We start from the raw sequence: 17532 nt of genomic DNA on the forward strand, positions 1-17532 counted from the left end.
TGACTAGATGAGGCTATGGGGCACTGGACCGGTATTTGACTTCAGATGTTGGAATTGTCTATGAGGGTTAAGAGGTTTGCTTACATATGGATGGATCTTCAATCAGGAGAGGTACTTGAGGTTACTTCTCAAAATCCTAGGTCTTCTGACATCATGCCACTACTAGATTGGACTTGGAATTAGAAAGGTTTTGAAACTCTGGTCTCTAAACCATCAAGGTTGTGTCATATGTCAAAGGTCAGAATTTTCTATTAAAACAAATTGCAGACAAGTAATTGTAATCATATTTCTTCATGGGATAAAAATAAGACACATTGGTCATATCCTTGTGCCGCTGCTTATTGTTCCCAGGGAACCAAAAGTCCATGCATGTGTGAATGCAGCCATTGGATGTATTTACACATGCAATTAACACAATGCGATAAACTCTGAAGCAGTTTGAGCCAGAAAAAACTGCTCCCACACATAGCATCTACATGTGCGCTTAGGATAGCAACAATTTGAACCAGGGCAGAGCAGCCCTGGATGGGCACGGGGCACAGGGGGTCAGCCCCAGGCTCTGGGTGATGACATCGGGAAACAGAGGGCTGGATGGGGCACAAGGGTGCTGAGAATAGAGCTGTGTGGCTAGGTGGCAGGCAGCCCCTGCACTTTAGCACCCTTGTGCCCCAGCAAGCCCCTGTTACCATCTACACATGTTTCAGTGAAGTTACTTACTCCATTGTAAGATATTGGCCCCAATAGTAATATCTTGTGGAATTAATTTGTTTACTGCACCCTAACACCAGTGCACATGTACATGATGACACTTTACTAATAAGGAGGCAATTAATCTACTCTGCAATAAAGCACATGTATAGATGCATCCTAGAGTCTTTGAAATAGCATTAACCTTGTATTTCATGTAAACAGAATGAAAGATGCTTCTTAATGTCATCAGAAGATGAATGATGGCAACAATGCTTATCATATCACTCTATATGAATCATAAACCCAAACACTGAAATTTATATAAGTAATAAAAGGTTTTTTAAGCATTACATCTGTAGGAAGTAAATTAATCCCATGTTGACAAGTCTCTACTCTCTCATGCCATAACACTTCTTAAATACTCCTGTAGAGTAAGGTAAATTCATCTTAAGCCACATACAATAAACAGTTATCACATATACTTAACATATGAGGGGCAGGATTAGGGCAGGGGAAATGGATAGGACTTGGTTGTCCTAGCAGAGAACTAACTACCTTATAATTCCTCTCAGATGGAAAGACATCAATGATGCATATTGGCAAGACTTCCACTACTGTTTCAGTGCCAGCTCTATTGAAAAATTGTGGACATTATTGTCTAGGGTTAGCAACTTTTCATGAGCACTAAATTTATTTATTCCATTGGTTTTGTGGTTGCTGTTCAGAGGAGTACTATTATGAAGCATTGGGTATGGATCAGCCCTCCACTATGATAATGGATCCCAATGGAGAATGATAAAGCATTGCAAATACTATAGTTCTGTGTGTAAAAATGCTGTTTGGAGGTGACAACAATGCACACTTTGAATCTCATATCATGTGAGTGGGCCTATGCGAATAGGGAACTAATCAATTCAGGTTCAGATTTGGCTAATTTGGATGCCAGCAATTCAATTCAGAGCTCCAAATCAGTTTCCTGCTTCGATTCAGCCAAATTGGCTCCAAAGCTTCGGAGCTGATTCAGAGATTTATCCATAGGGTATAATGGGAAATCAATGAAATATCTATAACTTTGTTGTTTTTTGTCTGATTTGGATGAAACTTGCAGGGGAGGTAGCCTCTGGGAGCATGAAGTCTGCCACATTTCAAGGAGATAGGTGCAGGGGTTTGCGGAAAATTGCACCTCAAGCTGCTGACAAGCAAAACTCATGCCATAGATGACACTGTGTGTTAAGGCACAGCAGGGTGAAAGCTGCAGGCCTGCTGGCCCCTGCTGAGGCCACAAAACCTGCCAGCTGTCAAGGAAATAGGTGCAGGGGCTTCTGGGTTCTGGGATCCTGCGCCCCTAGCTGCTGACAGGCAAAACTCGTGACATGGGTACTTGTGCAACTGACTGTCTCTGTCTTGGAGCAGAAGCAGTTCAGCTTTGTATTGATTATTTCATCTCCTTATCTGTGGTTTTGTAGGTGTTAATCCTTGCTTGTTAACTCTTTACATTAGCTAGCTACTGTGTATTGAGCTGGTCCCTGAGTGAATCATGATTGTTTGGTAACACAGTAGCTTAGTAGCCAGGCCAGCAGTAGTTCTCCCCCCACAGCCCATCCCATACCCCAAGACAGACACAGTTGAACAAGCACCCATTTCACAAGTTTTGCCTGTCATCAGCTAGGGGTGCAGGGCCCCAGAACCCAGCCCCCACCAGCACCTTTATCCTTGACAGCTGGCAGGCTTTGTGGCTGCAGCAGGGCTTAGCAGCCAGGCCTGCAGTAGTTTCACCCCACCCCTGTGCCCCAAGAGAGAGACTGTTGCCAAAGCACCCATGTCACAAGTTTTTCCTGTCAGCAGCTAGACGTGCAGGGCTCCAGAACCTGGAACCCCCTGCACCTATCTCCTTCACAGCTGGCAGGCTTTGTGGCCTCAGCAGGTGCTAGCAGGCCTGCAGCTTTCAACTTGCTGTGCCTTAACACACACACAGGGTCATCTATGTCATGAGTTTTGCTTGTCTGCAGCTTGAGGTGATTGTCTGCAGCTTGAGCTGCAGTTTTGACCCCACTGTGGTGTAACATACACATAACATGAGTTTTGCTTTCAAGATTTTGGGGTGAAGTTTCCCTCAAACCCCTGCTCCTATCTCCTTGAAACTTTTCAGGCTTTGTGGCCTCAGTAAGAGCTACCATTCCTGCAGTTTTCATCCTCCTGTGGCTTAATATACATACGTGACATGAGTTTTGCTTTCAGAATTCTTGGCTGCAGTTTCCCAGAAACCTATCACCTTGAAACTTGTCACACATCATGCTCTCAGCAGAGAATACCATCCCTGCAAGTTTCATCTGAATCAGCCAAAAGACAACAAAGTTATAGATATTTCATTGATTCCCCATTATCCCCCATGGCCGAAACTTTGAATCTTTTCCGAATCGATTTGGAAGCTCTGAATCGATTCGGAAAGCCTAAAGCTTCCCGTGATTCGATTTGGTTTCATAGATTCAGCCTCTGAATCATCTCCAAATCCGAATCATGATCCAAAGCTTTGCGCAGCCCTACATGTGAGGCAAGATTGATCATTATTTAAAAGTAAGAGTTGTGATTGGTGGATTGACTTACTTCCAGTTTGGTGTTAAATTATTATGTGAATGTTTCCCTAGTTAAAGATCTAGTGTTGTTAACCTATGTCCAATATTGTTTACTATTTCACAGTATCAGCATTAGTGTAAACAGATGGGGGATTTATTTTTTGATTATGCTGAGATAGTAGTGGTAGGATTGTTACAGGCAAGATGATACAGAGCTATTTAGAGTAAAGTTTATCCTCAGTTGTATATCTACAGCTGGTTGGCATTTTATATAAAAGTAAGGAACAAATTGTTATATTTGGTTATATATGAAAACTTGGGAACTGTGTATGCAATGCAGACTAAACAGTGATGCCATTTAATGAATGCTACTGCACATACACAAACACAAATCAGTTTACTAGATTGAAAGATGCATATTCATATGTATTTATCAAAATGCAAAGGTTTTCTTAAGGATTTTATTTTCCTTTCTTTGTAATCTAAATTAATTGGGTCAATTTCAAACTATGAACTGTCCCAAAAAATGTTTGTAGCTACCAACTTGTAAAGTTCAGGCCTCTGTGGGTTCACAGTTTTCATGCTTTCTTCAGTTATATTTATTGCAAAATAACCCCTTCATTTAATTTTCATTACTGAATAACCACAATTAAGGAATTATTTAAATTCAAATTGTTCTAGTCAGACATGAGCCACATAGTATTTTTACATTCCAACTGAATGAATAGGACTGCTGTAATCCTGATACAAATACTTGTGATGATAAATTCAAAACCTGTTTTCCATGAATAATCTGCAATATTTGTTTAAATTTACCATTTGGGATGAATATCAATGTCAGATGACTTAACATTTATGGAAAGTGACCATAGTGGGTTGGAGCACTGCTGAAGTAGCACACACACGCACGCACAAAATAAAAGAGCAACTATTTTTGGAAAATCATTTGGCAATATTCAGTCACTCTCACCATATGTCTCCGTTCTAACCCTATTCACAGATGCCCAGAAAATGTCAGTTTGTCCTTTAGCTCTACCGTTCATTGTCCCTTTTGGACATGGCTTACTCTGTGCGCCCAGTTGATTTTGTTACAGAGAAAATGTTGTATAAATAATGTACAAAAATACACAATATTTTCAGATTGCATGATTGGGTGATTTTCAAGCCTGAAATTTGAAGAAGCCAATTGAAGTAATTCAGTTTATTTTGCCACTCTATAGCTATGGTCTTTTGGGAAACTTGAAACATTAAATTTAGAATGCTTAGAACAGAGGAGGGAAATGTTTTACTTCCCAGTTTGTTTATTATGTATTTTTAGATCATTAAGAATGCTTGGTCCATGTATTGTTACTCTGGATTGGTGATTTTATCTTTGTGATAACTATGCAAGATACTGAGTTCAGAGGCGTTATTGGAAGAGCTGCTTTTTCACCATCTACATATACAGCTTTGATGTGTATTATCAAGTCTGTTACTGGCTTTCAATGAGCTTCGTAATAAACTGGAATTCCTGACTCTGACACAAGAAGTTTTGAAAAATCTCAGTTCACACACACGTATGTATATAAATGGCCAGATTTTAAGATGAATTCAGCATGCTGGATGTCTAGCTTTTCACTTTGCATAGTAAAACTTCATTACTGAAATAAGGTGCTGTTCAGTAGAAAAGAAACAGCCAGTAACTACGATTTACAAAGCCATCAAAACTATGGAAATGCTCTCTTTAATCACAGCTATAATTATGGGGAAACTTTCCTCAGAAAATTTACTCAGAATAAAAGTTAGAAGAATCTGAACTTTATCTATCAAAGTGCAACAATTAAAATTATTTTCTTTCCAAGGATGAGTGATCCTTTTGGGGTGGGAGGGAAAAAGCATTCCTGGTTTGTTACAGTACAGGAAATAAATGTGGTACAATTGCCTCATATACATTTGTACATGGATATACAGATATGAACTCACATGCACTCACAGTGGATGTATCTTCTTTAAATGGATCTGGCTATTGTTTCTGGTGCCTAAAATTCACAATTAGACAATTAGTAATCCTTTTTATTTAAATTTACTAACAAATAGGTTATCTGAAAGTAGGACTTATATTTTTTTTTCCAAACCTGAAACAGCATTGGAATGCTTATGAAAGAATATTTTCGATATTTCCTGCACTTTTCTAGTCACTTTAGGTTTAATCTCTCAATCACTGTCTTCAGTGGCCATAGGAAGAAGCAAAAAGCTTCTATCTCCAGTGAAATGATTGGCAGGTCTTTGTGAATAACTCAAAGAAGAACTCCTGGATATTCTGTGAATGAGTGTAAAAACTCAACATAAATTCAGATTGTTAAAATAGCTTATCGGAGACATGTGGAAAGTGTTGGCTACAAATGTCCAACTCGGGATGCTTAAAATTCTAGTTTATTAGGCAGATTGAAACACTGTAATCATAAACCTTGGGGCTGGTCCCCACACACACACATGCACACACATACACACACACACAGAGTAGCAGGCTACAGAGTCAGGTATACCTATCCTACAAGTGCTGGAGTCTGCTGTTGATGGCCAGTCGAGGCTTCTTTCAGCATGGTGTTATCCTCCAGAAGGGGGTCACCGGCTGGTCCTTCTGGCTGGACAGGTCTGGCCGAGTTGGAGATCGAGATGAAGAGGTCGCCACTGAGGGTCACTTTTCACTGCCTTTTATCTGTCCTTAGCAGACTTTGGTGACTCCCCAGTTTTCAGGTTTGCCCAATCCAGGGGTCATTGACCCTCGTGGGACTTCCCCCTCCTCAGTGGCTACTGGACGGCATCTGTCAGTCCCAGGGGTTGTCCGCATATATGTGCAGGTTTGGGAGTCCGTTGATGAATTTAGAATAGGGCTCTGGGAGTGGTCGAGCTGGAGATATTCAGCCCATAAGTTAGTCTCTGGCATTGATTAACTCAGGCCAGGGCTTCTAGCCCTTGATCAGTGACGTTTAGAGATTTCCCGGTTGTTACATTGTCTTCTATTGAGTTCTTCCGTTGGTTGATCTGCAGCTTCCAGGTGATAATTGCTGCCTGCTACTATGTTACACATTCAAACACTAATTCACTCACTCTTTCAGAGGCCAGCCTGATACAGGGAAGGGCAGTTTGATTCCTGCCCTTGTTAACATTGTTACAATGTATAATTTACTTATGAAACTAAACATATTCAGTTGAAAGGTGAGGAGTATAAAATATAAGCTACAAATGCCATGGCACACAAATAGATAAAAATACCAAACTACAAGGGTGATGGGTACCCCTGAACTTTCACTATGCATTTTCTACTTCGGGAACAGCTTTGTATGTTTTGAAAAGTATTTTATCTAACCAAGGACATAGAGTAGGTTGTTTAGGCTGGGGGAGATCGCTTGTTGCTTAGTTGCTTAATTGCTGGCCTTGCTAGAAGGAAAGCTGTATCAACAGAGTCCGGAGCTGGAAGGGGGGTTACTTGCTGGGCTTGCTATACATTTCATCACATCAGCAAGTTTAACCTGTTACGTAGCTATATAAGGCAGACGCCCACTGAGGTGTGGGTGCTTGCTTTGCGAACGATTGCCAAGCACCACTTTCTGCACAGAAATAAAGATTAAGTTGGATCCTTCAACCCTGTGTGTTTATTGGCACAAGCGCACCGGGCACGAACTCACCGTTGTTTGGGGACAACAATTTCTGGTGACCCAGATGGGACTCTAGCTGACTGCCTTGCCCGGTCCACCTCTTCGGCTCCGGCAACAACTGTGGACGGCGCGAGGGCCAGGCGCCACCGACCTTATTCGTCGGAGGTCTGACCATCTCCTGGTTGCCTGATGGAGTCAGAGAGGGGCACAACGGCGCAATGCTCGAAGGACCAACTTAATCAGGTGGGGCGAGGGAGGTTTCAACAGACTGGTGAGTACTTCTTTCCATATTTTGGGCAGGTTGGGAAAGAGACGGCTTTGAAAGTTCCGACCGTATAGATACCCCAGGTGAGTGAGATTGGGTGGTAGTCCCGTGAACTCCCTTTAATCAGTTTGGTTCTGAGGCTGAGCGGTGGTCGCCGTCCGGTAGTTGGATAATGGGAAGTAACCAGTCTAAGATTCCACCCTGCAGTCCCTTAGGATGCATTTTGAAAAACTGGCCAAAGTTTGGAAGTGACCCTATGACAAAACAACAGATGATTCGGTATTGCAATACATGTTGGCCACAGTACCAACTTGCGGATGGTGCAGCCTGGCCGGAGAATGGGTCTTTGGATTATAACACAATCTTGCAGTTACAGTTGTTTTGTAGGCGCCAAGGGAAGTGGGATGAGATGCTTTATGTAGAGGCATATATGACTTTATATAGGGATGAGGTTACACAGAAGTCGTGTGGGATATTTAGGGGAAGTGGGGTAATGGCTTTACAGGGGGTCACCGCAGTATGTCCAAAGGAGCCGGAGGAGGAAGATGTGCAGTTGCTAATTGCTCCCATGGCTCCTCCGTCTCATCCTGTGAGCCATGTGTCACCACAGGGGACTTCCACTGCACCTGTAACGGCTTGTCAGGGATTCCCGGCTGGCTTGTCCAGTCCATTGTCCCTCACCTCCCCTGACATCCTTGGGTTGCCGTCCCCAGGTCCGGCAGATGCGGATGGTAGCAATCTGGTGGTAGAGGGGACTGTAGGAGATGGGGCGTTTAGCCCTGTGGTGAGTCGCTTATGATCAGGGGCCCAACCAGTAGTTCAGGCCCCTTTGCGACAAGCGGTGGGTCCTGAGGGTGAACCAGTTTTTGTCCATGTGCCATTCAGCACGGCAGACTTGATAAATTGGAAACAGTCTGTGGGCCAATATCGCCAGAATCCAGAGGCAATGGCCCAGTTGTTCTCTACTATTTTCCTCACCCACCAACCAAACTGGATAGATATTCAGGCCTTACTGGCTGCTCTTCTGACTCCAGAAGAAAAGAGGTTGGTCATAGAGAAAGCACGCACGATAGCACAGCAGCGTCACCCAGCCGGTGATGTAGATGAACTTTGCCCGAAGAAAAATCAAGACTGGGATCCCAACACCCGAGGGGGCCGGAAGGAGTTAGAGCTGTATCGGGAGTTTGTGCTGGCTGCTCTCCGGGAGGCTATCCCCAAGCAGAAAAATTTGTCTAAATTGTATGAAGTGCGGCAAGGTCCGAAGGAGGATCCATCCAGTTTTTATGGGAGGTTATGCGAGGCAGCCAGACAGTGGACGGATTTAGATCCGGAGCTGCCAGAAAATGCCAAGATGTTTAACACACTGTTTATAGGACAGTCAGCCCCAGATATTAGAAGAAAACTACAGAAGACTGAAGGAGCAGCTGGAATGAGCATCAGCCAAATGATTGAGATTGCTTATAAAGTATACTCCAACAAGATCAGGTTAAGGAGAAAAGGGAAGATAAGAGAATAAAGGCACAGGCGTCGTTACAAGCATCGTTGTTGGCAGTGGCAATGGAAGATCAGAGGAGTCGGGGACGAGGCAGGGGAAGTAGAGGGCATAGAGGAGGTGTGGGCTATGCTCCTGGAGGCTACGGCCAGGGTCCCAGGTTGGGACCTAATCAGTGTGCTATTTGCAAGCAGGAAGGGTATTGGAAAAATGAGTGCCCCAAGAGGGAGAAGAAGAGATGAGAGGAGGAAGAAAGATTTTTGATGTTGGATGGTTCTGACCAGGAGTGACGGGGACCGGGGGCTAACACTGAAGTAATCTCTGTCTCCCCCGACAAGCCCCTGGTTAAAATGCAAGTAGGGGGAGAACTTATTGACTTTCTAGTAGATAGTGGAGCCACACATTCAGTTGTAACCAATTTTAAAGGACCCTTATCAAAAACCAAGATCCCCATAATCGGAGCCACCGGCCAGCGGACATATCGTCCTTTTGTGCCACCCATGGAATGCAAATTGGGAGGAAAGAAAGTGTCTCCTCAGTTCCTGTATATGCCTGAGTGCCCCATACCTTTGTTTGGGAGGGATCTGCTGTGCAAATTGCAGGCCCAATTGACCTTTTCAGAGGGGAAAATTACTATGAAGATACCAAATGAGGAAGCCTGGAAAGCTCAGGTGTGTCTCCTATTGCAGGAGGGGGAGGAAGGGAGAATTCCCCCAGAAGTAAAAGACGCAGTAGTACCATGGGTATGGGCAGGAGAGAAGCCAGGAAGAGCCAAACTGGCTACCCCTGTAAGCATTGATTTAAAGCCGGGAATTACCCCGCCCAGGGTGCCACAGTATCGATTGAAAATAGAAGATTGGAAAGGCCTGGAACCATTGATAAAGAGATTCCTTAAATATGGTTTACTTCGGGAGTGTCAATCATCTTTCAATTCCCCATTTTGCCTGTAAAGAAACCCCACAGTAATGAGTATCGTTTTGTGCAGGACCTCAGAGCCGTGAACAAGGTCACGATGATCCTTCATCCGGTGATGAAGGACCCTTATACTTTGCTGACTACTTTGTCTGCAGAGGAACAGTGGTTTACCGTCCTGGACCTGAAAGATGCTTTCTTTTGCATCCCACTTGAAAGAGACAGCCAAGAGATTTTTGCATTCGAGTGGGAAGACCCGAATACTAGGAGAACAACCCAATTGTGCTGGACAGTTTTGCCTCAGGGTTTTAAGAACAGTCCCACTATTTTCAGCACTGCCTTAAGTACCGACCTTCAGAAGTGGGACAAAGGGACATCAGGAACTCTGTTACAGTATGTGGATGATTTGTTAATTGCAGCAAAAACAAGGGAAGAGTGCCACCTCCTGACCGTAAGTTTACTAAACTTCCTAGGACAGGGGGGTTACAGGGTATCTCGAAAGAAAGCCCAAATTACAGAAAAAAAAGTACGGTATTTGGGATTTGACATCTCATAAGGCCAGAGGATGTTGGGCCCTGAAAGAAAAGAGGCCATCTGTCAGATGGCAGTCCCAAAGACCAAGAGACAGTTGTGAGGCTTTTTAGGTATGGCAGGATTCTGCCGGATCTGGATCCCCAATTTTGGACTAATAGTCAAGGCTCTTTATGAGGCCACTACTGGTAGTGAGGGAGATTTGCAATGGACGGCAGAATGCCGAAAGAGCTTTGACACTATCAAACAGGCCCTTATGACAGCACCGGCCCTGGGCCTACCCGATCTGAGTAAACCATTTCAACTTTATGTACATGAACGCCAAGGAGCAGCATCAGGAGTACTGACCCAGTACTTAGGTAGCTGGAGAAGAGCAGTGGCCTACTTCTCCAAACAATTGGATCCCACTAGTTTGGGATGACCGGCCTGCCTGCGAGCAGTGGCAGCTACCACTATGCTGGTAAAGGAATCTAAGAAACTTACTTTAGGAAAACCAATGACTGTGTATACCCCACATTCAGTGCTGGTGGTGATGAATGCAAAGGGGGGAACCTGGCTTTCCCCTGGACAAATGGCTAAGTACCAGGTGACTCTCCTGGATCAAGGAGATATCCAGTTGCAAGCCTCTAGTACCCTGAACCCAGCTACGTTGATGCCATTGGAACAGGACGAAGGATTACAGCATGATTGCATTGAAACTATTGAGAGTGTGTATGCTAGTTGGCTGGATCTTAAAGATGCCCCACTACCTAATATAGACCTTGAATTCTACACAGATGGAAGCAGCTTCATGGACAATGGAACCCGAAAGGCGGGATACGCCGTGGTTACATCATGGGATACCGTGGAGGCAAACACCTTGCCTCCAAATACCTCTGCACAGAAAGCTGAGCTTATTGCGCTGACCCGAGCTCTCCATTTGGCAAAAGGAAAGATAGCCACTATATACACGGATTCGAAGTACGCCTTTGGAGTCTTACACGCCCATGGAGCTATATGGAAAGAGAGAGGACTCTTAACAGCAAGTAAAAGCCCAGTAAAGCATGGAACAGAAATCCTGAAATTACTTCAAGCCGTGATGGAACCATTAGAGGTAGCTGTGGTGCACTGTGAGGCCCATCAAAAGGGAGATGCTGACGTTATTAAAGGGAATCGACGAGCAGATGCTGCGGCGAAAAAGGCAGCTAGAGGACAAGTTCAAGAGACTCAAATGTTGGCATTGATGCCTCAGGTAGTGTTACCTGAGGAACCTCCCAAATATACTGAAAAAGAGAACCAACTCGCAGAGAAATTGGGAAGCAAAGAACAACAAGATGGATGGTGGGTTTTGCCTGAGGGACAAGTCCTGATGCCAAAACTGATTCTTAGTAAAGTGCTCCAAGAGTACCACCAGAGCACCCATATGGGAGCTGACGCTATGACCCAAGGTCTCCAAAGAATTGTAGTGGGACCTAAGATGAGAAAAACAGCAGAACAGATAGTGCGTAGATGCCCTGTCTGTTGTGCCAACAATCCTAAGATTTCCCCCAAACCTCCGCCGGGAGCAGGAAGGCAAGGACTATTAGCAGGAGAATGTTGGCAGATAGATTTCTCTGAAGTTCCCAGAAAGGGACACTACAAATACCTGTTAGTGCTCGTGGACACTCTGACTGGATGGACTGAGGCCTTCCCGTGCCGAACCAACCAAGTAAAAGAAGTGGTCCGGGTGATGCTAAAAGAAATGATTCCACGATTCGGAATCCCAGAGGGATTAGCCTCGGATCGAGGGCCACACTTTGTGTCGGAGGTGACCCAGGCAGTTTCCTGGGCTCTGGGGATACAATGGGACCTTCACACAGCATGGAGACCGCAGTCAAGTGGACAGGTGGAACGAATGAATCAGACTCTAAAAAGACAGCTGGCTAAACTTTGCCAGGAAACTCAGTTGAAATGGCCCGAAGCTCTGCCTCTTGCCTTGCTTAGAGTGCGCGTAGCCCCTAGAGCTAAATTGGGAGTTAGTCCATTTGAATTAATGTATGGCAAGCCATATCCTAAGAATCCAGTGGTGACGCATGGGAGTCAAATGCATGTAAAAGGGGAAGGTTGGGTAAAAGATTATTTATATTCTTTGTCTGCTGTATTGTCTTCTCTCCACAGGTATGTCCAGGAACGACTTCCACTCCCTCTAGATACACCAGTCCACAAGTTCCAGATCGGAGACAAGGTACTGGTCCGGACGTGGAAAGACAAGCCGCTTCAGCCCAGGTGGAAGGGACCGTATCCTGTGATTCTTACTACTCACGCTGCAGTGAAGGTTCAGGGGGTAAAACCGTGGATACACCACACTCGGGTGGAGGCCGCACTAGAAGTACCACTTGCAGGAGAAGTTGCTGAGAGTGTCGCACCGGAAGCCGACACAAACGGACACCGTTGGACAGCAGAACCAGTAGAAGGACTTAAATTTCTGTTTAAACGGCAACCATGTGGAAAGTAGTTCTTTGCATAGGTGTAATGTTTCTAGAGTCTAAGGGGTTGGTGCATCAAAGATTCGAGAAGAGTCAAAATGCGTGGGTTCATTTGGCAAAGGATGTATTAAATGTCACTCATTTTTGTTCGGCAGGTGGAATATCAGTTGATGATATTTTCACGTCATGCCTTATAGGGGTGCCCACTCCAATGGAAGCACTCCAGAATCAGACTTGGTTCACATCTAGGGGAATAGGAGGTCCAATCAATTACACTAACAACTCCATGTGGGGAACCATTGCCACAGAAAAAAACGCTAGTACCTTTGAAATAGATTTGTTGACAGTCACCTCCCCTGGTAACACCAGCTGTGCCAATTTTGTGAACTGTACCCAAGCTTGCAAAAGCCTAACCAAAGAAAAGAAAATTTTCAATTGCTCAGACATGACTAATGTATCTTGCAACTACGTTCATGTTATATTACCCCGGGGGTGGTTCCTCCTTTGTGGGAAGACTGCCTATTCATATATCCCAGCCAATGCCACAGGAGGCCCTTGTGCTTTAGGCCGGTTAACTGTCTGGCTACCAGGTATGCCTAAGATCTCTAGTAAGCGTCACCGGAGAGGTTCGAAGGTGCTAGATAAATCCTGTGATAGTGACATAAACCTCCTGAGTGAGGCCGAGGTAGTGTCCTTAGCAGTTTTCCTAGTAGGGGTGCCAGGCCTAGTAGTGGATGCTGAGAGGCAGCTTGGTAAGGTGGCCTGTGCCCTGGCAAAGGGCCTAAATACAACTTCACAGGCCTTAGCTGCCCTCAATATTGAAATGAAAGAACTAAGAGGAGCTACTCTGCAAAATAGAGCAGCCATAGATTACCTGTTGCTGAGGCATAACCACGGATGTGAAGAGTTCGAGGGAATGTGTTGTTTTAATTTGACAGATAACTCCGAGTTGATAGAGTCAAAAGTGCAGAAGTTAAAAAAAGTTCTGTCCCACATTAAGCAAGGGGAAGGGTTCGACTTCTCATGGCTTACTTCTTGGTTTCCTAATTTTTCATGGCTTAAGCAAATTTTCCTATTAATTGTGGCAAGTATGTGTATTTTCTTGATGATCTGTTGTGGGATACAGTGTGCGCCAATGTGTTGTGAGATACTCAAGAAATCAATTTCTTCCCCCGTTCACCACGTGATGTTTGTAAAATCATCAGTTACAAACCCGATCCAAAACAATCGGGAGGAAGCAAAAAGATTTCTGGAGATGAGAAACATAGTCGAGAACTATGGGCCTTTTCCATAAGGGCCGTAGTCTCGAAGTGGGGATTTGATGGGTACCCCTGAACTTTCACTATGCATTTTCTACTTCGGGAACAGCTTTGTATGTTTTGAAAAGTATTTTATCTAACCAAGGACATAGAGTAGGTTGTTTAGGCTGGGGGAGATCGCTTGTTGCTTAGTTGCTTAATTGCTGGCCTTGCTGGAAGGAAAGCTGTATCAACAGAGTCCGGAGCTGGAAGGGGGGTTACTTGCTGGGCTTGCTATACATTTCATCACATCAGCAAGTTTAACCTGTTACGTAGCTATATAAGGCAGACGCCCACTGAGGTGTGGGTGCTTGCTTTGCGAATGATTGCCAAGCACCACTTTCTGCGCAGAAATAAAGATTAAGTTGGATCCTTCAACCCTGTGTGTTTATTGGCACAAGCGCACCGGGCACGAACTCACCATTGTTTGGGGACAACAAGGGGAGATACAAAATGCACACATACAAATTTTAAAACACAATTCCTTATCTTAAAGTGAAAGAGAGAAGAAGGAAGAAAAGGTAGAAAAAGAGAAACATATCCAAAGAGGGGAGAGCAAATGCAGGCAGAAGGAAAAGGGGGCTTTCTGCTACAAAAGGATAGTGTTGGAAAGTGATGCAAAGGATGATATTTCAAATTTCAGATTCTCCCTAAGCCTTTTCTTTCTGTTCCATACTGACCACAGTGAATAAGTATACCAAATGGCAAGGGTCAAGCGTGATAGGTATAGTGCATACTTAATTGTGAAATAATATTCAACCAAAACTTCATTAAAGTACATAGAGATGTGAAAGTTTATTCCACCAGAGGATTTGCCCACCAATTCTAAAATTCTGAAAGTTCATTAAATATTGGCTCTTAATTTTGTCATAGACACTAGACTTTCACATTGTCCTTTCTTGCTAGAAGATCAAAGAAATGTGCTTACTTTCCTCAATTTATCCCCACAATCATTCTTTTGTCATTTGTTTTTAGAGTGGATGTGTTAAATTGCTTGGAGGTCTGGAATTTTAATAAGAATCCCAGAAATGATAAGCCTAAATGCCACAACAGAAATTATCACGCTAATTTAGCACTATTCCTATCATATTATCCTATGCTGCCATGAGACAATATAAGAACCAGAGGCCACCCAATGAAATTATCAAAGAGCAGGTTTAAAATAAACAAAAGGAAGTATCCATTGCCACAGGACTTTGTGAGGGTCAGTAGTGTAGCCTTGTTCAAAAAGAGCTTAGAAAAATTCATGGGTGATAAGGCCATTAAGCACAACAGTCAGTAATGTAACCCCAGACTCGGGATACCTTTAAACCTTTGGGGTGCATCCAGATGAGCACGCACATGCATTTTGTAGCTTCTGAAAGCCCTTTGGGACACTGCAAGAGGCATATGCAGGAATGAGAACTTTCCCTGTGCTGCAAATTTTCAGCGTTGGGGCAAAATTAGACCCCTGGATATCCAGGAGTCAAAAAAAATGGAGCGGAAAAAAGTGGGGCAGGGCATGCTCCTGGACTGTGGCCTGAGGCAGCTGGAAGCTGAGTTCTCCACAGAGATGCCCTGATAGCAGCCAGAACATCTCTATGACTGGGCCTTGCCGTGGTGCTGAAGCCATAGGGAGCTGGACCTGTGCTCCAGTGATGGTAAGTAGGGGGTGAGAGGGTCTGGAGGAGGGGAACATGGTGGGGACCCCCGCTGGCCCTGCCCACTCCCCCAGCCCCACTGAACACTGCTCCACCTGGCCTCAGCCCCGTGAGGCCCCTCATCACTGTCCCACTCATCCCCCCACCCCAGCATCCCAGCAATTAAAAAATGAAACAAAACAAAAAAACCCACACTCAGCAGCAGGAGCAGCCGCTGTTGGGGTCACTGGGCACCCCCCGCACAGCATGGGGCTGGGTGACAGCCCCAGAAGCCCCAGCCTGGGCCCCACTTCCCCCCACTGATCTGTGCTGCATGGGGGCACTCTGCCAGGAGACCCCACAGCCACTGCTTCTGCCAGTGAATAGAGGCTTTATTTTTTTTTTTATGTGCCGGAGGCTGGGGGGGAGGGCAGCCATTGGGGGGAGGTTGGGGTGCAATCAGGAGATGGGGATGGGTAGAGCAGTCATGGGGGGATCTGGGAGAGTGGGTGGAGGGTGGGGCTGCATGAGAAAGCCATCGGGGGGGGTGGGCTGCAGGAGCCGGCAGGGGATGGGGCCAGGAGGGGCAACAATCTGTGTGGCTGGGGGGGCTGCAGTCCATGTGGGGGGCAGCAAAACATATAGGTATTTAGAATTCACTTTATTATGATGATGGAGACATTGGTAGGCTTCCAAACTGCTTTAACACTCTAGATAAATCATAAAACACTGCCCAACTGATATCTGTCTGTCTTTTGTTTTAATTGTGGAGGAACATGGATTTCGGGGTATTTTACGGAGTGAATTTGGGATTTTTTTATCAGGGATTTTTCAGTTTTTAAATAGGGAACACCATAATTCCTGTTAGGGAGGCAAGTGGCAGGACCCTGCCTGCTCAGAGCTGGCACCTTGGACCTAACTGGAGGCGCTTGACCTCCTGGCCACTTGGTACCAGAAGGACATGCTTTGACAGTACAAAGCAGGCCACCACACCCAGAACATCTTCCAGGCAAAAGCTGCCCAGATGGCTGGGCAGGGGGCACACATGGCAGTAGTGCCACACAAAGTCCAACTTTGCAGCCACAGCCCACTGGCAGCTGGCCCAGAGGGGCAGATGCCTCTACTGGCTGTGCAGTCCCCATCCGGGTCTGGGAGGTGCACAGCAGGTTACAGCCAGGTAGCAGCCCTCATTGTCAGACTGCTGCAGTGCGTAAAGGGTGCAGGGAGCTCTCAGGGATGCTTCAGCAGTCCAGCTGGAACAAGTGGCAGTGTCCCCTGGTACCAATTGGCTGGGCCACAGAAGCTCCTGAGAGCGAGTATCCCTGAGCTACTTTACAGGACAGATTTTTGTACTGATGGAGCCAGGACAGGGCAGCTTTTAATACTGCTGGGGACAGGACAGGTGCTAGCCCTGGGCTCTAGCTCTCCCTGGCTTCAGATCCATGGGGAGCCAGGCAGGGTTATTTTGCCCCAAGTGGCACAACTTGACGCACACCAAAGTGCATGTTTGGGCACATGTGCTGAGGCAAAAAGCCCTGACTCAAATTTGCACCACTTATATTTGAGCTGTTGCAAGCACGTGTGCCTGCATGTGTGGATGCTCCCATGACTGCTCCCATGACTGCTGGCAGCTAGACATACTCAGTTTCTCACTCTTCTCCATTAAATTATCCACGATGCATCACTGTCAGACAGACAATTTTGGGGCTATATAAACTTTTGATAGGAGGCAGATGACAGTTATATGTTCATATATTGTTGTGATGCATTCCTGTATAATATATACATTTGACTTAATTTCGTTCTCAGGACGGGTATTTCTAGTAGATCTAAAGCAAACATCTGTTAAGTAACTCAAGACACACCAGTAGGAGGTCTTTAGATTTGACCTTACCCTTTTTTCTTCTTCTACCCAGAAGTGGAGTGTTGAGCAAACGAGCACGTTCTTTGCCGTCTGACATGGGATCTACTGTGGGGTGATCAAAGGTGAGGAGCACATGTTGCTGTGTTGCTGTTACTACCTCTTCTCCTTTATTTTAAAGATAACTTCATGGAAAATAATTGTGAAAT

General features: G+C 45.1%; 1 long non-coding RNA gene across 4 annotated transcripts in view; it reads right to left on the reverse strand.

Annotated features, from left to right (window-relative positions):
• The window catches only part of LOC106738346 (uncharacterized), a 96598-nt gene that overhangs the window by 60573 nt on the left and 18493 nt on the right, over positions 1-17532 (reverse strand). For 3 of the 4 annotated variants that reach the window (XR_002093428.2, XR_002093429.2, XR_009463018.1), the window contains exon 3: positions 5226-5281. The exons of the other annotated variant lie outside the window; for it this stretch is intronic. This is a non-coding gene — a long non-coding RNA (uncharacterized LOC106738346). The remainder of the gene's footprint in view (positions 1-5225; positions 5282-17532) is intronic. 4 annotated transcript variants of the gene reach the window in all.

This window comes from Alligator mississippiensis, chromosome 6, assembly GCF_030867095.1.
Source record: "Alligator mississippiensis isolate rAllMis1 chromosome 6, rAllMis1, whole genome shotgun sequence".
In the NCBI taxonomy this organism is placed as follows: domain Eukaryota; kingdom Metazoa; phylum Chordata; order Crocodylia; family Alligatoridae; genus Alligator; species Alligator mississippiensis.